Source organism: Herpailurus yagouaroundi, unplaced genomic scaffold (assembly GCF_014898765.1).
Source record: "Herpailurus yagouaroundi ecotype Mexico unplaced genomic scaffold, PumYag 162, whole genome shotgun sequence".
In the NCBI taxonomy this organism is placed as follows: Eukaryota; Metazoa; Chordata; class Mammalia; order Carnivora; family Felidae; genus Herpailurus; species Herpailurus yagouaroundi.
This window is the reverse complement of record NW_024412403.1, coordinates 16,347,991-16,364,880: the sequence shown is the minus strand read 5'-3', so window position 1 is coordinate 16,364,880 and position 16,890 is coordinate 16,347,991. Positions and strand designations below refer to the sequence as shown.

Here is a 16,890-nt window from a genome sequence, read left to right as displayed (position 1 = left end):
ATAGTACAATAAAAACAAGTTAAAACTTAGACTTAAATACCAGTCTCGCATATCAGCTTGTCAATTAAAGTTTAGCCACATACTCTGCTGGCATATGTTCCAGTCAAGGTCATTTAATGAAATACAGGACACATTTAATGGGGTGACTATTTACAAAAAGAATACTTACAGAGCTGCAGATTAAGGGGACCCAGCAGGCAGAGAAATTAACAAAAGCTGAAAGTTACTACCACCTTGAGGCCTGAAGGAGCAAAGACAGTAAGCAACTACCAGAACCCAGAGACAACAGAAGTAGGAGACAGAGCTGGGGTCTTTGGTAAAGGGAGTCAGTCAACCCACAGAAACCTATGAAAAGAAATGAAAACAAGCTCCATGATCTCTCTCTCTTCCCTCTCCAGCCTCCTCATCTTCCATTCATTAGATGAACCCAACAAGATGCCGTAGGACAAGGTAGTCTCTTTTTAAAAATTATTTTTAATGTTTTTTAATTTATTTTTGAAGGAGAGAGACAGAGCATGAGAGGGGGAGGAGCAGAGAGAGAGGGAGACACAGAATTCAAAGCAGGCTCCAGGCTCTATGCTGTCAGCACAGAGCCTGAGACAAGGTAGTTTCTTAATGATGAACATTAAAATTAGCCTCTGATGGCCCAGATCAGTATGGAGAATGCTAAAGCGTAGATCAGGAGAAGCTATCCAGCACCACAAGGCCATGGGGAATCATGCCCTCTTCTCATTATTACTAAAAAAAGTACAAGGGCGCACAACCCCTATAAGAGGGTAATTACCAAAATGCAACTAACTATAGGACACCTAGCCTTTGTCCCAGCAATCCCGCTACTGGGAATTTATCTAACAGTTATACCTGCACTCATGGGAAATGTTGCATGTTCAAGGTTATTTACTGTAGCATGATACTTAATGTAAAAAGACTGAAAACATCTGGAGAAAAGTATGGAGGTTCCTCAAAAAACTAAAGCCTAAAAATAGAACTACTCTACAATTCAGCAATTGCACTATTAGGCATTTACCTAAAGGATACAAAAATACATATTTGAAGGGGAACATGCACCCAATATTTATAGCAGCATTATCAACAACAGTCAAACTATGGAGAGAGCCCAAATGTCCATCGACGGACAAATGGATAAAGAAGATGGGGTATACATATACAAAGGAATACTGTGTAGCCATAAAAAAGAATGAAATCTTGCCATTTGCAATGATGTGGATGGAGCTAGAATGTACTATGCTAAGCAAGATAAGTCAATCAGAGAAATACAAATACCATATGATTTCACTCATATGTGGAATTTAAGAAACAAAACAGATGAACATATGGGAAGGAGCAGGGAAGAGGAGAGAGGGAAACAAACCACAAGAGATTCTTAATGATAGGGAACAAATTATGGGTTGACAGAGGGAGGGAGGTGGGAGATGGGCTAGATGGGTGATGGGTACTAAGGAGGGCACCTGTGATGAGCACTGAGTGTTACATGTAAGTGATGAATCACAGAATTCTACTCCTAAAACCAATATTGCACTATATGTTAACTAAGTATTAAAATTTTTAAAAAGACTGAAAACCCACGTGTCCATTTTTAAAATAAAATAAGCTATAGTACATTTGCATAATGGTATATTATACAGCAGCCAAAAAGAATGAGGAAGACCTGTAGGCAGTGACATGGAAAGATTTCCAAGATACATTAAATTAAAAGTAAGATGCAAAACAGCATAAAGAATGCTAACTTTTTGTTAAACAGAGAGAAAAATAGTCTATATATCTCCATAAAAACAACAGGGGGATATGTAGAAATTTAATAAAAAGCTACCCTCATAGGAGGAACAGGAACAAGAATGTGAATAAGACTTCTCAATAAATATATTTTTATTAATTTTTTTTACATACCCATTGATTTCTATAAATTTTGTTGTTTGCATTTTACTGATTTATTTTTACTGATATGTATGATCCATAAAAATGTTTTTAATTATCATGTGCTATCTTTCTTAAAACCCTAAAAAAGAGTTATTAATGGGGAGGAAAATATCAGAGTTCACTTAAAGTCTCTCCTCCTCTCTCACAAATTCTACTATCCAAAAAATCTATCAACACAAATGTCCATTAGCCTGCCAGCCTTCTGAGATCCTCCATTACTTTATTATCCAAATAAAATTGTTTAATACCCCCTCCCAAATGCCACAAAGGCCAGATTTTTTCCTTGAGATGCCTGAGGATTTCTACTCTAGCCCCACTCTCAGCTTGAGTCTTGGTATCCACTTACAATCTGGTGTTCTCTACGTGCTGTTTTCTTTGGTCTTGCTTTACAGACATTTGTCCACATTCATCCCACTTTCATTTTTACAAAGCACCGTTAAAATGTGGTGGCGGCTATAACAGAGTTTTATGGGGGCACCTGGTGGCTCAGCTGGTTGAGCATCCGACTTCAGCTCAGGTCATGATCTCACCATCAGTGAGTTCAAGCCCCATGTCGGGCTCTGTGCTGACCAGCTCAGAGCCTGGAGCCTGCTTCCAATTCTGTGTCTCCCTCTCTCTCTGCTCCTCCTCTGCTCATGCTCTGTCTCTCTGTCTCTCTCTGTCTCTGTGTCTCGCTCAAAAGTAAATAAACATTTAAAATTTTTTTAAAAAAAACACAGAGTTTTATGGACAGTTGAAGGTTTCAGGGGGATGTCAAAGACTTGGAAACGGGGCACAGTAATTGCAAAAGTAATTGCTGGGTGCCCTTTCCCTGCAGTGCTGGCTCTGTCTACCAGAACCTCCAGGGGGTATGCACTGTCTTCACTGACTAGGCTATCTTACAACTCTGAAGGAGTAAGCTATAGAAACTAAGAAGGACATATTTGAATTTTATCTAGGAGAAATACAATTGACTTCCATCCTGTAAAAATGATGTTCTCAAGCCTTACACTTTATTCCCCTGTAGAATATCACTCAATTTTGCATCTATTTGACATTCCTGATTACCTAAATGTGTGTGTGTGTGTGTGTGTGTGTGTGTGTGTGTGTGTGTTCTTCAAATTATCCTTTAAACACATGATTTTAAGCTATGAATGAAATAAAATTCTTGTAACACAATCATGATTTTAGGTTTTTGAAAATTATGCTTTGGTAAGGGACACAACACACCAGGAAGTAAAATAAGAACTTCAAACTGAATTCTCAGACACCCTATTCCTGAAATTCTTAGCCACTCCCCATGTATTTCTCATGGGTCCTCTCTCTCCTTGGGCCATGGGCGCCTGCCATGTCTGCCCAGCGCTTCCTCTCCAGACCTTCCCCAACATCCCTCTCCTTCCGGTTCCCAACATCCCAAGCATGAGGGGACAATTTCAAGATGTCTATTTCTTTATAAGGTGGAGGAATGTTACTCCGCACACCTACCTGAGACTTAGCTCCTGGCCTCCTTTGGGTATGCAAGAGAGGCTTACTTAAATATTTTCTTCATAATTTAAAAAATGCACTTATTCCTGAAGTTAACGCTGCTGTTGCCTGAGAATTTCTCCTTTAGTTGGCACATACTTTCTCTTAGACATATGACATGTGACACCCTCTGCCCACAAAGCATGTGTGACACTCTAAACAAACAAACAAAAAACCTCTAACTATAACTACCCATAGCAAGAAAAGCCTCAGTATCCAATAAGAATTGGATTCTCATCAGATGCGCCATCGCTCTGGATCAGGTACTGATGTGGCAAATGAGACCCCATCGGCTTCTGCTTGGGTGACTTTGGGAGACTGAGTTAGACAACTTCCAAACTTCCTTCCAACCTTAAGATTCAAAGAGATCACCATAATATTTAGTTAAAACTAAGGTTTTACTCACTACAGTGACCACACTCTTTGTCTATGCAGCAAAGAAGTTGTTCAAATCCCTCAAGCCCCAAACCCCTGGAAGAGTCCTGGGAGACAGGAATTGCTCTAAGTCACCATTACAGTTCTTCTGTGGCTGTGTTTGACATCTTCGTCGCCTGCTGGTCATCTTTACCTGCCTCTGCTTCTCTGACTCTTGAACCTTCCCTGGTATTGTTCCTGAGCTATGACTGTGACATCACCACTCAGTGACATCACTCATGTATCACCAGGGCCTCCAGGCAGGCTGCACTTTTGTGCAGTCAAGGCTTTTCACTGAGACAGCAAGAGCTTTCTCATCATGTTTATAGATCTCCAGAGATTCCCCAAAGCATGGTCCTTCCTCTCTCTGGTTCCTAAATAACTTCTACTAAGGTGGCTTTTACTATTTTACTTTTCAGATTTTTTCCAAGGCCTGTCTCAAGGAACATGGGATATATTCACCCAGGAATAGGTCGGCAGATATTAACGAGGCACCTTATAACATCTAATTTAAAGCACACTTCCCTTGCATGACTCCTACCTACAGGTGAATTCCTTATAAACTCAGGGAACTCCCTTAAGATTAGAACGCAGTTTTGTATGCCTCCTGTTATGTATGTTTAACTTTAGAGATGTGCAGCCTATTCACCAATCTCTAACATCATCATCAATTAAACAGGGCATGTGACCACCCGTGAACCCATGCTAGAGTTTTCCAGGTATGTTCCTGTGAGGTCTTCAGTGATTCACTGGAAGTACTCACAGATCTCAGAAAACCTGTCATGTTACAATTATAGTTTATTATATAGCAAGAGGATTCAGATTGAAGTCAGCAATGGAAAAAGGTACATAGAGCAAACTCCAGCAGAAACCAAGTACATGCTTCTAGTTCTCTTGCAGTTCATGCATGTGACCAGCCTAATTCTCCCTGTTACAATGTGAGACGACACGCAGACAGTGTTGCCAACCAGGAAGGCTCACCTGAGCTTTGGTGTCCAGGCGAACTGCCCATGGGACTGACCTTCGGCCTCCAGTTCCTCCAGAGGTCAAGCTGATACCACCACCAGGTAACAAAGACACTCTTATCGAGCAGGATATTCCAAGGGCTCAGAGGTTGCCTTCCAGGAGCGAGGCAAAGGTCCATCTTTCTTTGGAATGTGCAAGGTACAGACAAACTGCAAAGTTGATTTTTTACTGTACAGTTCTGTTAGACTATCTCGTTTTGTCTTAATACAAAAACTACTTCCTCCAAAATGAAAATGCTGCTCAAATATCAATGTCAGTGTTTATCACCTCTTAGCCATATTCCCTTCTGACTTTTCAAAATTGAATAGTCCTAATCTTTGCAGCATGGTCTGTTGAGAGGCTCTTTATTCTTTTGGTCAATTTCTTATTTCAATAATTTTATTTGACATGAAGAACAGAACTGCACCTAATAATCCAGTATGTGCATTATACATAATTTATACATAACTTTAGGAAAATATGTGTTCAAAATATTTTCAAAATATCGTGTGTCCAAAATATTTGCTTTTGATGCTCAACATTTATAAGCATTTAGGCCAAAGAAATGGACCTTATGATGGTTATTTTATGTGTCAACTTTGCTAGATGAAGGGATATGTAGATAACTCATTAAATATCATTTCAATATTATATGTCTATAAGGGTATTTCCAGAAAATATTACATCTGAATTGGTGAGCTGAGTGAAGCAGATGGCCCTCCCAATATGGGTGCACATCATCCAACCTGTTGAAAACCTGAACAGAAAAAAAAAAAAAAAAGGTGGAGGAAAATTGAATTCTCTCTCTTTCTTGTATCTTGAGCTAGAATACAGATCTTTTTCTGCCCTCAGTAATCCTGGTTCTCAGGCCTTCAGAACCAGACCAGAATCTACACCATTGACTCTCTGGTTCTCAGGGCTTTGAACTACACCCCCAGCTCTTCTGGGTCTCCAGACGGAGATGGCAGATTGTGGGACTTCTCATAACTAGGTGAACCAATGCCTTCTTTTACATGTATAAATGTAAATACACACACATATATATGTATACTATTGACTGTTTCTTTGGCGAACCCTGACTAACACAGACTTGTATCTTTGTGAAACAGTCAAGACCTAGGTTCCCCTCCTAGTTAAAAGCAACAAATCCAGTTCATTCAATATATACATAAAGTTCAGGAAAGTTATCCATAAATGCATTATCTTGTGTTTTCACCAATCTACATCTAATTATACCTATTCAAACAGAAAATATGGATACTTAAATAAAAAATTAAAACTTCTACATATCACAAAAGGAGAAACAAATAGTTTCTAAAAACTTAGGTAATAATTGTAATATATGTGATGGAAAAAGTTTAGTATGCTTAATTTATAAACTCATAGAGAGAGAACTTTTGAATTTTTACAATTTATTTTAATTTTTTAATGTTTATTTATTTTTGAGAGAGACAGAGAGAGACAGAGTACAAGCAGGGGAGGGGCAGAGAGGGAGGCACAGAGTCTGAAGCAGGTTCCAGGCTCTGAGCTGTCAGCACAGACCCTGACACAGGGCTCGATCTCACAAACTGCAAGATCATGACCTGAGCCGAAGTCAGATAGCAACTGAGCTATCCAGGTGTCCCTGAATTTTTACAATTTTTAAATGTCCATGGGGATAAATGAAGAGTGATGGCTAATGAATATGGGATTTCTTTTAAGGGAATATAAAATGTTCCAAAATTATGGTGATGGTTGCACAACTCTGGGAGTATACTAAAAGCCAATGAATTGTACACTTCAAACGAGTGAATTGGTGGGGCACCTGGGTGGCCCAGTCAGTTCAGCATCTGACTTCTGCTCATGTCATGATCTCACAGTTTGTGCGTTCAAGCCCCATGTTGGGCTCTGTGCTGACAGCTCAGAGCCTGGAGCCTGCTTCAGATTCTGTGCCTCCTTCTCTCTCTTTCTCTCTGCCCCTCCCCTGCTCATGCTTGGTCTCTCTCTCTCTCTCAAAAATAAATAAACATTAAAAAATAATAATAAAAGTGGATAAATTATACGGTGTGTGAATTACACCTCAATAAAGCTGCTGTTGCCTTTAAAAAGTCCAACCTCTCTGTAAATTAAATAAACTTAATGGTAGGTCAATACATAATATGCTATTTTTTTCTTGTGCTGGTGAAAGTATAGAGTAATGGATACTTTCATACAACCTCGATAATAACGTAAATTGGTACTTTTCAGGAAGACAACCAAACTTTAAAATTATGCAGGTTCCTTAACACAGCAGTTTTACTTCTAGCATTTACCCCCAATAGATTGCAAATGTGCCCCCAATTCTTCACCTCTCCCTACATCCACTGCATTTTCCACTTGAGTATATTCCCACTCTGACTCTTGCCTCAGCCATGTAACTTCTTGGGGCAATGACATACTGACAATATTACACAACAAGGACAGAAAACGTGCCTATTTCTGTTAATATTCTCACACTTCTGTCATCACCATGAGTACATGCCCAGGCTGGCCTGCTGTATGTAATAAGAGGCCTGTAGAACAAGTCAAAACATCCCAATTGCCCCAGCCAACAGCCAGCCATTTCCTAGACATGTAAGCAAGACCAGAGGAGACCAAAAGAACCACCATCCCTAAACCCAGCCTAAATTACTGACCTAAGATTCACAGCCATCTCCCATATATATACCATGGCCCTTTACCCTTTGCATGTGTTAGTCCTTCTGTTTGAAATGTCTGTTCACAGGCATTCCATCAGGCAACACACATTCATGCCTTATTTAATCCAGGAATCCTCTGTAAATGCCGCTAACATGTAAGACATTTGCTTATATTTCTGCACACTTTCTTTGTAGTCATATATGCGTTCCATGCGTTTCTGTCTCTATATGACGAAGTCCTCCTGATCAAGGACTTAACTCTGTCTTTGGTTCCCAGTGTTTAGTCAGTGATGAAATGCTCATTAGGTGTTTGTTATATAAACTACTGAATTGACACTAGATCAGAGCTCTGGTTCTAGATTCATCACTTGGACAAATCATGCCTCCACATTTCAGACTTCTCTCCACTTCACAACATTGTTAGAATGATCAAATTTAATTTTTTTATTCAAGTATAAAGAACATATGGTGTTATATTAGTTTCATGTGTACAATATAATAATTCAACAATTCTATACATTTCTCAGTGCTCATTAAGGTAAGTGTACTATTAATCCCCTTTATCTATTTCATCCATCCCCCCTCCTACCTCCCTTTTGGCAACCATCAGTTTGTTTTCTGTATTTAAGAATCTATTTTTTGTTTGTCTCTTTTTTCCTTCGTTCATTTGTTTTGTTGCTTAAATTCCACATATGAGTGAAATCATATGGTATTTGTCCTCTGGCAAGGGAAACAAAAGCAAAATTAAACTATTGTGACTACACCAAAATAAAAAACTTCTGCACAGTCAAGGAAACCATCAACAAAACAAAAAGGCAATATATCGAATGGGAGAAGATATTCGCAAAATCATATATCTAATAAGAGGTTAATATCCAAAATATATAAAGAAATTACATAGGTCAACACCAGAAAAAATAAAACAATCCAGTTAAAAAGTGGGCAGAGGACCTGATGGACATTTTTCCAAAGAAGACATAAGATGACCAACAGACATATGAAAAGATGCTCAACATCACTAACCACCAGGAAAATGCAAATCAAAACCACAATGAGATGTCACCTCACAGAATGGTTAGTCAGAATGGCTAAAATGAAAAACACAAGAAATAACAAGTGTTGGCAAGGATGAAAAGGTACTCTCATGCACTGCTGATAGGAATGAAAGGTGCATTAGCCACTGTGGAAAACAGTATGGAGGTTCCTCAAAAAATTAAAAATAGAATTATGATACAATACCATATGATCCAAAAACTCCACTACTGAGTATTTACCCAAAGGATACAAAAACATTAATTCAAAAAGATATATATATATATACCCCTATGTTTATTGCAGCACTATTTACAATAGCCACATGATGGAAGCAACCCAAGTGTCCCCCAATAGACCAATGGATAAAGAAGATGTAGTATGTAGGTAGATACATAGACAGATAGCTTAGACAGATAGATAATAGATAGATAGATAGATAGATAGATAGATAGATATAGATATATATAGATATATATTCCATTATTTATATAGATATCTATATCTATAGATATAGGAGATGATGGGTGAAATAAGGAAAGAGATTAAGGGTACACTCATTGTGATGAGCACTGAGTAATGTACAGAATTGCTGAACCATTATATTGTTCACCTGAAGCTCATATAACTGTATGTCAATTATACTTGAATTCTAAAACATTTTAATAAATAACTAAATAAGATTAACCAAATCCAAATTGTCCCCTCCCCCCCCAAAAAAAAACTGTCATGAGACAACTGAGAAGCACTGAGCAAGCATGGATATAGACTTACATAAACAAAGAAGAGAATTAACTGCTCCAAGAGCCATTAACTACAATCCTGTTATAAGAAGATGAAGTTTCTTTCTATTTTGCAACATGAAGCTGCCCTCAGTGAAAGGAGGACAGTGACAAAAGCAAAAAATGACTCCATCTGAGACCACAGTCAATCTTAATGGAATTCCTGGAAGCCAATGTCATGACCCTAAACCTCTTTAAAGAGAAAAACGAATGCAACCACAAATGTGAAAGAAGGGAGGGAATGGTTCTTATAACTTTCCTTTAGAAAATAAAAAACTCAAGTAAATTCTATAAAAAGGGAAAAACAAAGCCTCTCTTGGAAAATAAACTATAACACTGGCAATGGCTTTTGATAACAGAACATATTGACCAAAACTTATTAGGAGAAAGAAAATTCAATCAAAGCAAACATACTGAAATAAGTAAACGAAACTTGCAAGCAACATCTTTGTTGTCACAAAGACAGACGTAAGTAACATTGCTGCTAGTCCTTTGTAAAAAGGCCCATAAAATAAAGGAAACTTTTTTTTTCTATAAAGCTCTTCATTTTCCTATTAATGAAATATAAGGAGGGATATGATCTGGAATTTTACTAGGGGGCCCAAAATTCAAACTTTCTCTGCTTAAATGGAATCAAATTAACAACCAGATGAATTGTCAGTGACATTTTTTATCAAAGCAATCAAAAAGAAATTTCAAAGTGCAGCCTGCTTAAGAATTGAGGAGCACCTATGTAATTAGATGATAGGAGATACAGGCAAAAATCGGAGCAGCCATCATTGTCTTTGGGATTGCAGAGGTCTAAATAACATAGATGAGACCCACAAATAAAATATGTCAGAATCACTCAAGACCAAGATTCCTACAAGGAATATATGATAGTGGAAAGGATGAAGAAATGGGGTAAAATCATAGGGTATAGGTTACAAGCTGGTCATTATAACATCAGTGCAATAATGATAACTAACCAGTTCAGATGGAAGGAAAAAAATAATTTTAAAAAGAAGGAAATGTGTTGTGTTCTTGGAACCATCAGCAGAAGGAGGTCTGTCCTGGTTTTCAGGAAGATATATCATTCTCTGAAGTGGAAAGAGAATGGAAGAGAGTTTTTCTCTTACTGGACAAATGCATGGCCGGACAAAAAGCCTGGCTCCTCCACATGCTTCCTTACCTGATCCTCACAATTCCAGCAGTAGACATTACTGATCCCATTTTACAAATGTGAGTAACAATTTAATGAGTGCTTCTCATGTGCAAGGAACTACGCTAAAGACTTCTCGTGGATCATCTCATTTAAGCCTCACGACAACTACTGAGTGCCAATGCTATCCCATTTTACAGAAGTGGAAACTGGGGCTCAGAATGTTTAAGTCACTTGTGTATGGTCATGCATGCATTAACCGTGGAGCTGGGATTTTTAAGAGGCCTGGAATCCCCTTATATCACATGCTCTTCCCATCACACTAAATAAAAAATTTTATATGAGAATGAGCCACAGAAAGCATGTTGATGAAGAAACTGACCCATGTAAGACCAGGCCGTCAGTGGCAAAATGTGTCTGGGTTTGACCCTCAGTCTACCTCTCCTTCTAGGACCCAGCAAGACCAGAATGAAATCTACCAAATCAGCTAACTCTCTGTCTGAAGGTTTCTCATCCTGGAAAGAAGAGGCACCTAAAAAGAAGTCATTTTAAAAAATGAAGTCTGTAATGGGAAGTCACTTAAAAACTCCTTTAAGAACTTACTTTCATAATAATATAATCAGATGGCCAGCTGGTTTATGGTGTAATTCCAAAAATCACTTTAGCTAGCATGTGTCAAGCTGCCTAGACCTGAGCCAGCCCAGGACAGGGGCAACCAGTGTTAAACCCATTCATTCCCAGAGTCTATGGCTTAGGCAGATAATCATGAATGTTAGTTCTGATACCTTGTGCTAATTCCTTTCTCTGCGTGGACACAGGCAGAAATCACTGAATGACCCCATTTGAACAATAAGAAGTAAATGTCAATTTTCCTTGAGAATCATCAAGAGAGATGCTCGCTGATGGCTAGCATATCCATCTCACAGACCTAAGCTTTGAGTTCCCAAACCTGTCAAAGAGAATAGAAACTCTGGAGTAAAGAGCAAAGGCATCACAATTAATTCCATAGCCATAATGCAGTCATGCTGTGTTAGATTGTGTCTGCCCTCACAGAGGTTACAACCTAGCAGGGGAGGGAGACACTGAATAAATAATGATAAGAATGAAAAATGGCATGCATGAAAAGAGATATGGAGCCTGGGGACCTGACATAATGTGCAGCCAGGAGGGGGTGGGGGTACTGCATCCATAAAGGCTTCCCTGAGCTTGTGTGTGTACGTGTGGGTGTGTGTGCATGTGCAAGATAGATAGACAGAGAGACGGGGCTCAATGAGTGATGTTGAAAACAGAGATCAATATCCTTGGAAGAGGAACAACATACAAGCATACTGACGAGAAATAAAGAACATGACAGAACATTCAGGAACTAAAAGAAAAGTGTGAGCCGCTCTGGAAAGCAGTGTGGAGGTTCCTCAGAAAATTAAAAATAGACCTACCCTATGACCCAGCAATAGCACTGCTAGGAATTTACCCAAAGGATACAGGAGTACTGATGCATAGGGGCACTTGTACCCCAATGTTTATAGCAGCACTCTCAACAAGAGCCAAATTATGGAAAGAGCCTAAATGTCCATCAACTGATGAATGGATAAAGAAATTGTGGTTTATATACACAATGGAGTACTACATGGCAATAAGAAAGAACGAAATATGGCCCTTTGTAGCAACATGGATGGAACTGGAGAGTGTGATGCTAAGTGAAATAAGCCATACAGAGAAAGACAGATACCATATGGTTTCACTCTTATGTGGACCCTGAGAAACTTAACAGAAACCCATGGGGGAGGGGAAGGAAAAAAAAAAAAAAAGAGGTTAGAGTGGGAGAGAGCCAAAGCATAAGAGACTCTTAAAAACTGAGAACAAACTGAGGGTTGATGGGGGGTGGGAGGGAGGGGAGGGTGGGTGATGGGTATTGAGGAGGGCACCTTTTGGGATGAGCACTGGGTGTTGTATGGAAACCAATTTGACAATAAATTTCATATATTGAAAAAAAAATAATACCCTAGCATCCAGAAAAAAAAAAAAAAAAGAAAAGTGTGACTGGAGCAGAAGGCACAGTGGAGAAGAGGCCTGGGGACACAGCTGGAGACGTAGACAGAGATATTCTGATTTCATTCCTTGGCCTCGTGAGCTTATTTAACAAGTCTGCTCACGAGAGATGGATCTGCTCTCAGTGTTCTGCCAAAATCCAGCGTAAGAGCCTACAAGACAGAAGGCCAGACCACATGATACATCTACCAAGGCAACAACGCTGTCCTATCAACCTCGTGAGAAACAGCCCACCAGCCCTCTACCCCAGAGTCAATAGTACAGTTCTGCCATTTGGCTAGGAAAGCATGTTTTGATTTTCTTTTCTGATTAATCATAGCTCATCGGCATAGAGACAGAGGGATCCCTTGTGCCGTGAAAGACAATTTATTGATTCCCTGTGGTAAGAACTTACATATCTACTGGTTGCTGAATTTTACACATGGGCCAAATATCCACCTCCTTAAGCCAAAACTGACTTTCTAACTGATCAATATAAAAGTTTCTTCGATTCTAAAACCCAGTCAGTAGGATCCCAGAAATTCAGGGCCTACCTATCCTACAATTTCTGTGCCTCTTAATCAGCACCGTAAAGAACAGTAATTGGTAACATAATTTAACTTAGTAATTCTGAATATGTTTATGTTAATTAATCCCTCATGAGAATTTCACAGAATTATCAGTAAATGAGATCTGCCCCAAAAGCCCTCTTTCACAAGAAAAGTTTACGAAAAACGTGCACTCAAGCTTTCTCTTGCTGCTCTGCCAAGTGTTTGAACACAAGTCTGAAAAATAAGTAGCCGTGTCTAATGATTACACTTTCCATTTCCACGCGCAGTTCCAGGAGCAGATGCGGGCGGCCCCATAACATATGTTTAAAATGTTTCTACAGGGGCGCCTGGGTGGCGCAGTCGGTTAAGCGTCCGACTTCAGCCAGGTCACAATCTCGCGGTCCGTGAGTTCAAGCCCCGCGTCAGGCTCTGGGCTGATGGTTCGGAGCCTGGAGCCTGTTTCCGATTCCGTGTCTCCCTCTCTCTCTGCCCCTCCCCCGTTCATGCTCTGTCTCTCTCTGTCCCAAAAATAAATCAAAAACGTTGAAAAAAATTTAAAAAAAAAATAAAAATAAAATGTTTCTACATTCTAGCAAATATCCAACGGGAAACTGGAAAAGTGAGTTCAAAATCAATACCTAATATCCAGGTCTTGAATGCATATAGATAAAAACCCCAGGTTTTCTAACTGAATTTTTCAATTAATAGCGTATCATTGGAGGTATTCAAATATATGCCGGAAGTCAGAAGGACGCAGTCCAGAGAAGAGGAAAACAAGGCTCACTGGTCTGAGCAGCTTTGCAGTAGGAAGCCTCAGTCCCTGTGGCATGTTTTCACTTCTCGAAGGAGCCCGGTCAGGCTAGACATTGACAGTTTTCACCAGAGTTTGACGAAGAGCAAAAAAGATAGAAAACTGTGACTCGTACTAAACATGAGACTATTAAAAAGCAAAACCTCAGCTCAGGGCAAATGTTTATGATAATCATCAGCTTTCAACTCCAGAAGAATATTGAATGGTAGGAGATCAGAAAGATTTCCAAAGGGGAGAGTTAGGATTGCCAGGTAAAACACAAAACGTCCAGTTAAATTTGAATTTCAGACAAACACTGAGTAAATGTTTCATTTAAGTATGCCCCGTGCAACACGGATGGTATTTTTATTTGCTAAATCTGGCAAGCGTAGCAATAGGAAACTATTTTTTATTTTTATTTTTATTTTTAATGACCTCCTGCTTTATCAGGATTTGAGTATGCAAGCTTGGCAGGGAGGTGCCGATACTAAATTGATCTTCATACAAAAGGGAGAGATATGGATGCCCAGGCAAAAGCTGGGAAGATTAGCGCCAGCATGGAAAGGGTGAAAAGACATTTGGCAGAGGTCTGAAGGGCACAGGAGAAGGGGCGCAAGGAAGGAACGCTGAAGATATTTTATGCCATTTTCCTGAGGTGTAAAATCATCCTCCTCATCCTCTACGAATACATCAGGAAAATCTACGTTGCTCACTAATGCACTGGGGTAAGGGTAAATTCTAGAGTAAATTCTTTGTTGCCACTAAAAGGTGCCGAGCCCTACTTAAAGTCTGGCGCAAAACAGCCAACATATGGATTGCATGAATAATTGTAGAGAGGCTTCAAGGAAGAGCAAATCCACATATATTTGTTTCAGCCTCTATACCAGGAGGTCTACAAACCCACACTGAATAATCGTGAACCAAAGTAGAAAAGGTTCTGCTTAGGGCCAGTGGATGGCATCTCCTGAGCAAATATAAAAGAGTTTGCTACCAAACCAGACTAAAACCACTAAACCTACCCATACAAAGATTTTTTCATTATTGTTGTTAAACATTGGCCTAATGCTATAAAGGTTAAACACTGACACAGCATTGTTAACGCAATGCCCTGTGAATTAACTTTAACTAACTTAGTTACCTAAATTAACTAAATTTTTAGCTTCTTGTTTCCTTTTTTAACAATAAGGTTGACTGTCTTACAAACACTTTGCAGCTACTTTATAACATAATACATTTATAGAAATGAAATAAATTTCAGTAGCTTGAAGCAATGAACTACACCATAAAACATCTCTGAAATCTTTTTGAATGCCAGCTTTCAAAGCAAAAACTTGGAAATGTGATTCCATTTTGATGACAAACACCTGCAATAAACTAAGAACATTTTTCCAAACCACTCTCCCAGTTCCACTGAACATCAAAGTGCTATTTGGTTAAGTTTGAGGGGAGAGGGTTATTGTTGTTAAAAATGTTTTGTAGCATTCAGAGAGAACTTAAATCAGTGAACCCACACGTCACTGCCACAGGGCGTGCCAAAGTTCAGGTGTCTCGCTGATTCTTTTTTTTTTTTTTTTTTTTTTTGGACACTGTATGTCTTGTCTGAATACAGCAGTTTCCATCTGTAGAAGACAGAGGACGAGATTACTCCATGGCTGGTGTGAAAAATCACAACATGAGTATCTGATAAACAGTGTGCCAGGCATGTAGGGGTGATTGATAAACACTCACTGAATCATTAAGTATTTTTTTACCTTTCCCCTAACTTTACAAAGAAACTTGAATGAAGGGAAAAATAAATGTATTCTGTAAATAATATAAATGATTCTATATACATACACATTCTAAGTGCATTTTCTCTTTTCTAAAGGATATTTTGGAAATAAAGTAAAAAAAAAAATGCCTCTATTTACATAACATTCCTACTGTGACCTGGTGGCTGGACATAAAAAATGACGACTATGGGGTGCCTGGGTGGTGCATTCGGTTAAGCATCCAACTTCAGTCAGGTTGCGATCTCACGGTCCATGAGTTCAAGCCCCGTGTCAGGCTCTGGGCTGATGGCTCAGAGCCTGGAGCCTGTTTCCGATTCTGTCTCCCTCTCTCTCTGCCCCTCCCCCGTTCATGCTCTGTCTCTCTCTGTCCCAAAAATAAATAAACGTTGAAAAAAAAAATTTAAAATAAAGAATGGCTACCAATTGTGCCCACAAAATTTGACTTTGGAACAAGATACAGAAGTCCTGATTCTAGCAATAAGCATTGTAACCAACAATATTAACACTAAAATAAAAGTCAAAGGTGAAAAATTCAATTCAATAAAAGTTTATTAAAAAAAAAAATGACGACTGTTACTGTGTGAATTAGGAACAGCATATAGACCAAGGATTCTCAATCTTCACATTAATATCACCTCACTTGCTCTTTTAACACCTGGATTTCCAGGCTATATTCACACCCACTTAACCAAAACCTGTGTAGGTAGAACCCAGGCATCACTATTTTTAAAAAAGGGATTTAATTATGTAATCAAGGTTGAGAGTGGCTGATACAGACTCTTATTCTACTCTTTGCCCCCCAAAATTGTGCATATAACTCTATTCTACACAAAGAATAGATAAAAACTCATCCTCCATTCGCGAGACATTGAGGTATTGTCCCTCCCTGGCTGAGAAGCATTCATCTTCCTTTTCATTATGTTCCCAGACAGCAGTCACAAAAATGTTACACAGCTGATCCTTGAATAACATGGGAGTTAGGGGCACCAACCCCTATGGAGTCAAGAATCCACATATAAACTCCCAAAATTCAACTACGAATAACCTACTGTTAACAGGAAGCCCTACCAGTTAAAACATGAACAATTAACACATATTTTTGTGTATTATATGTATACTGTTTTCTAACAATAAACTAGAGAAAAGAAGATGTTATTAAGAAAATCACAAAGAAGGGGCACCTGGGTGGCGCAGTCAGTTAAGCGTCCGACTTCAGCCAGGTCACGATCTCACCGTCTGTGAGTTCGAGCCCCGTGTCGGGCTCTGGGCTGATGGCT

The 16,890-nt window shown here is 39.1% G+C and overlaps 1 long non-coding RNA gene across 1 annotated transcript in view; it reads left to right on the top strand.

The window, feature by feature from the left end:
- Positions 1–3,830: 3,830 nt before the first annotated feature.
- LOC121036040 (uncharacterized) overlaps positions 3,831–16,890 on the top strand; it is a 17,470-nt gene continuing 4,410 nt past the window's right edge. Inside the window, exon 1 of the long non-coding RNA XR_005793196.1 lies at positions 3,831–4,922. This is a non-coding gene — a long non-coding RNA (uncharacterized LOC121036040). The remainder of the gene's footprint in view (positions 4,923–16,890) is intronic.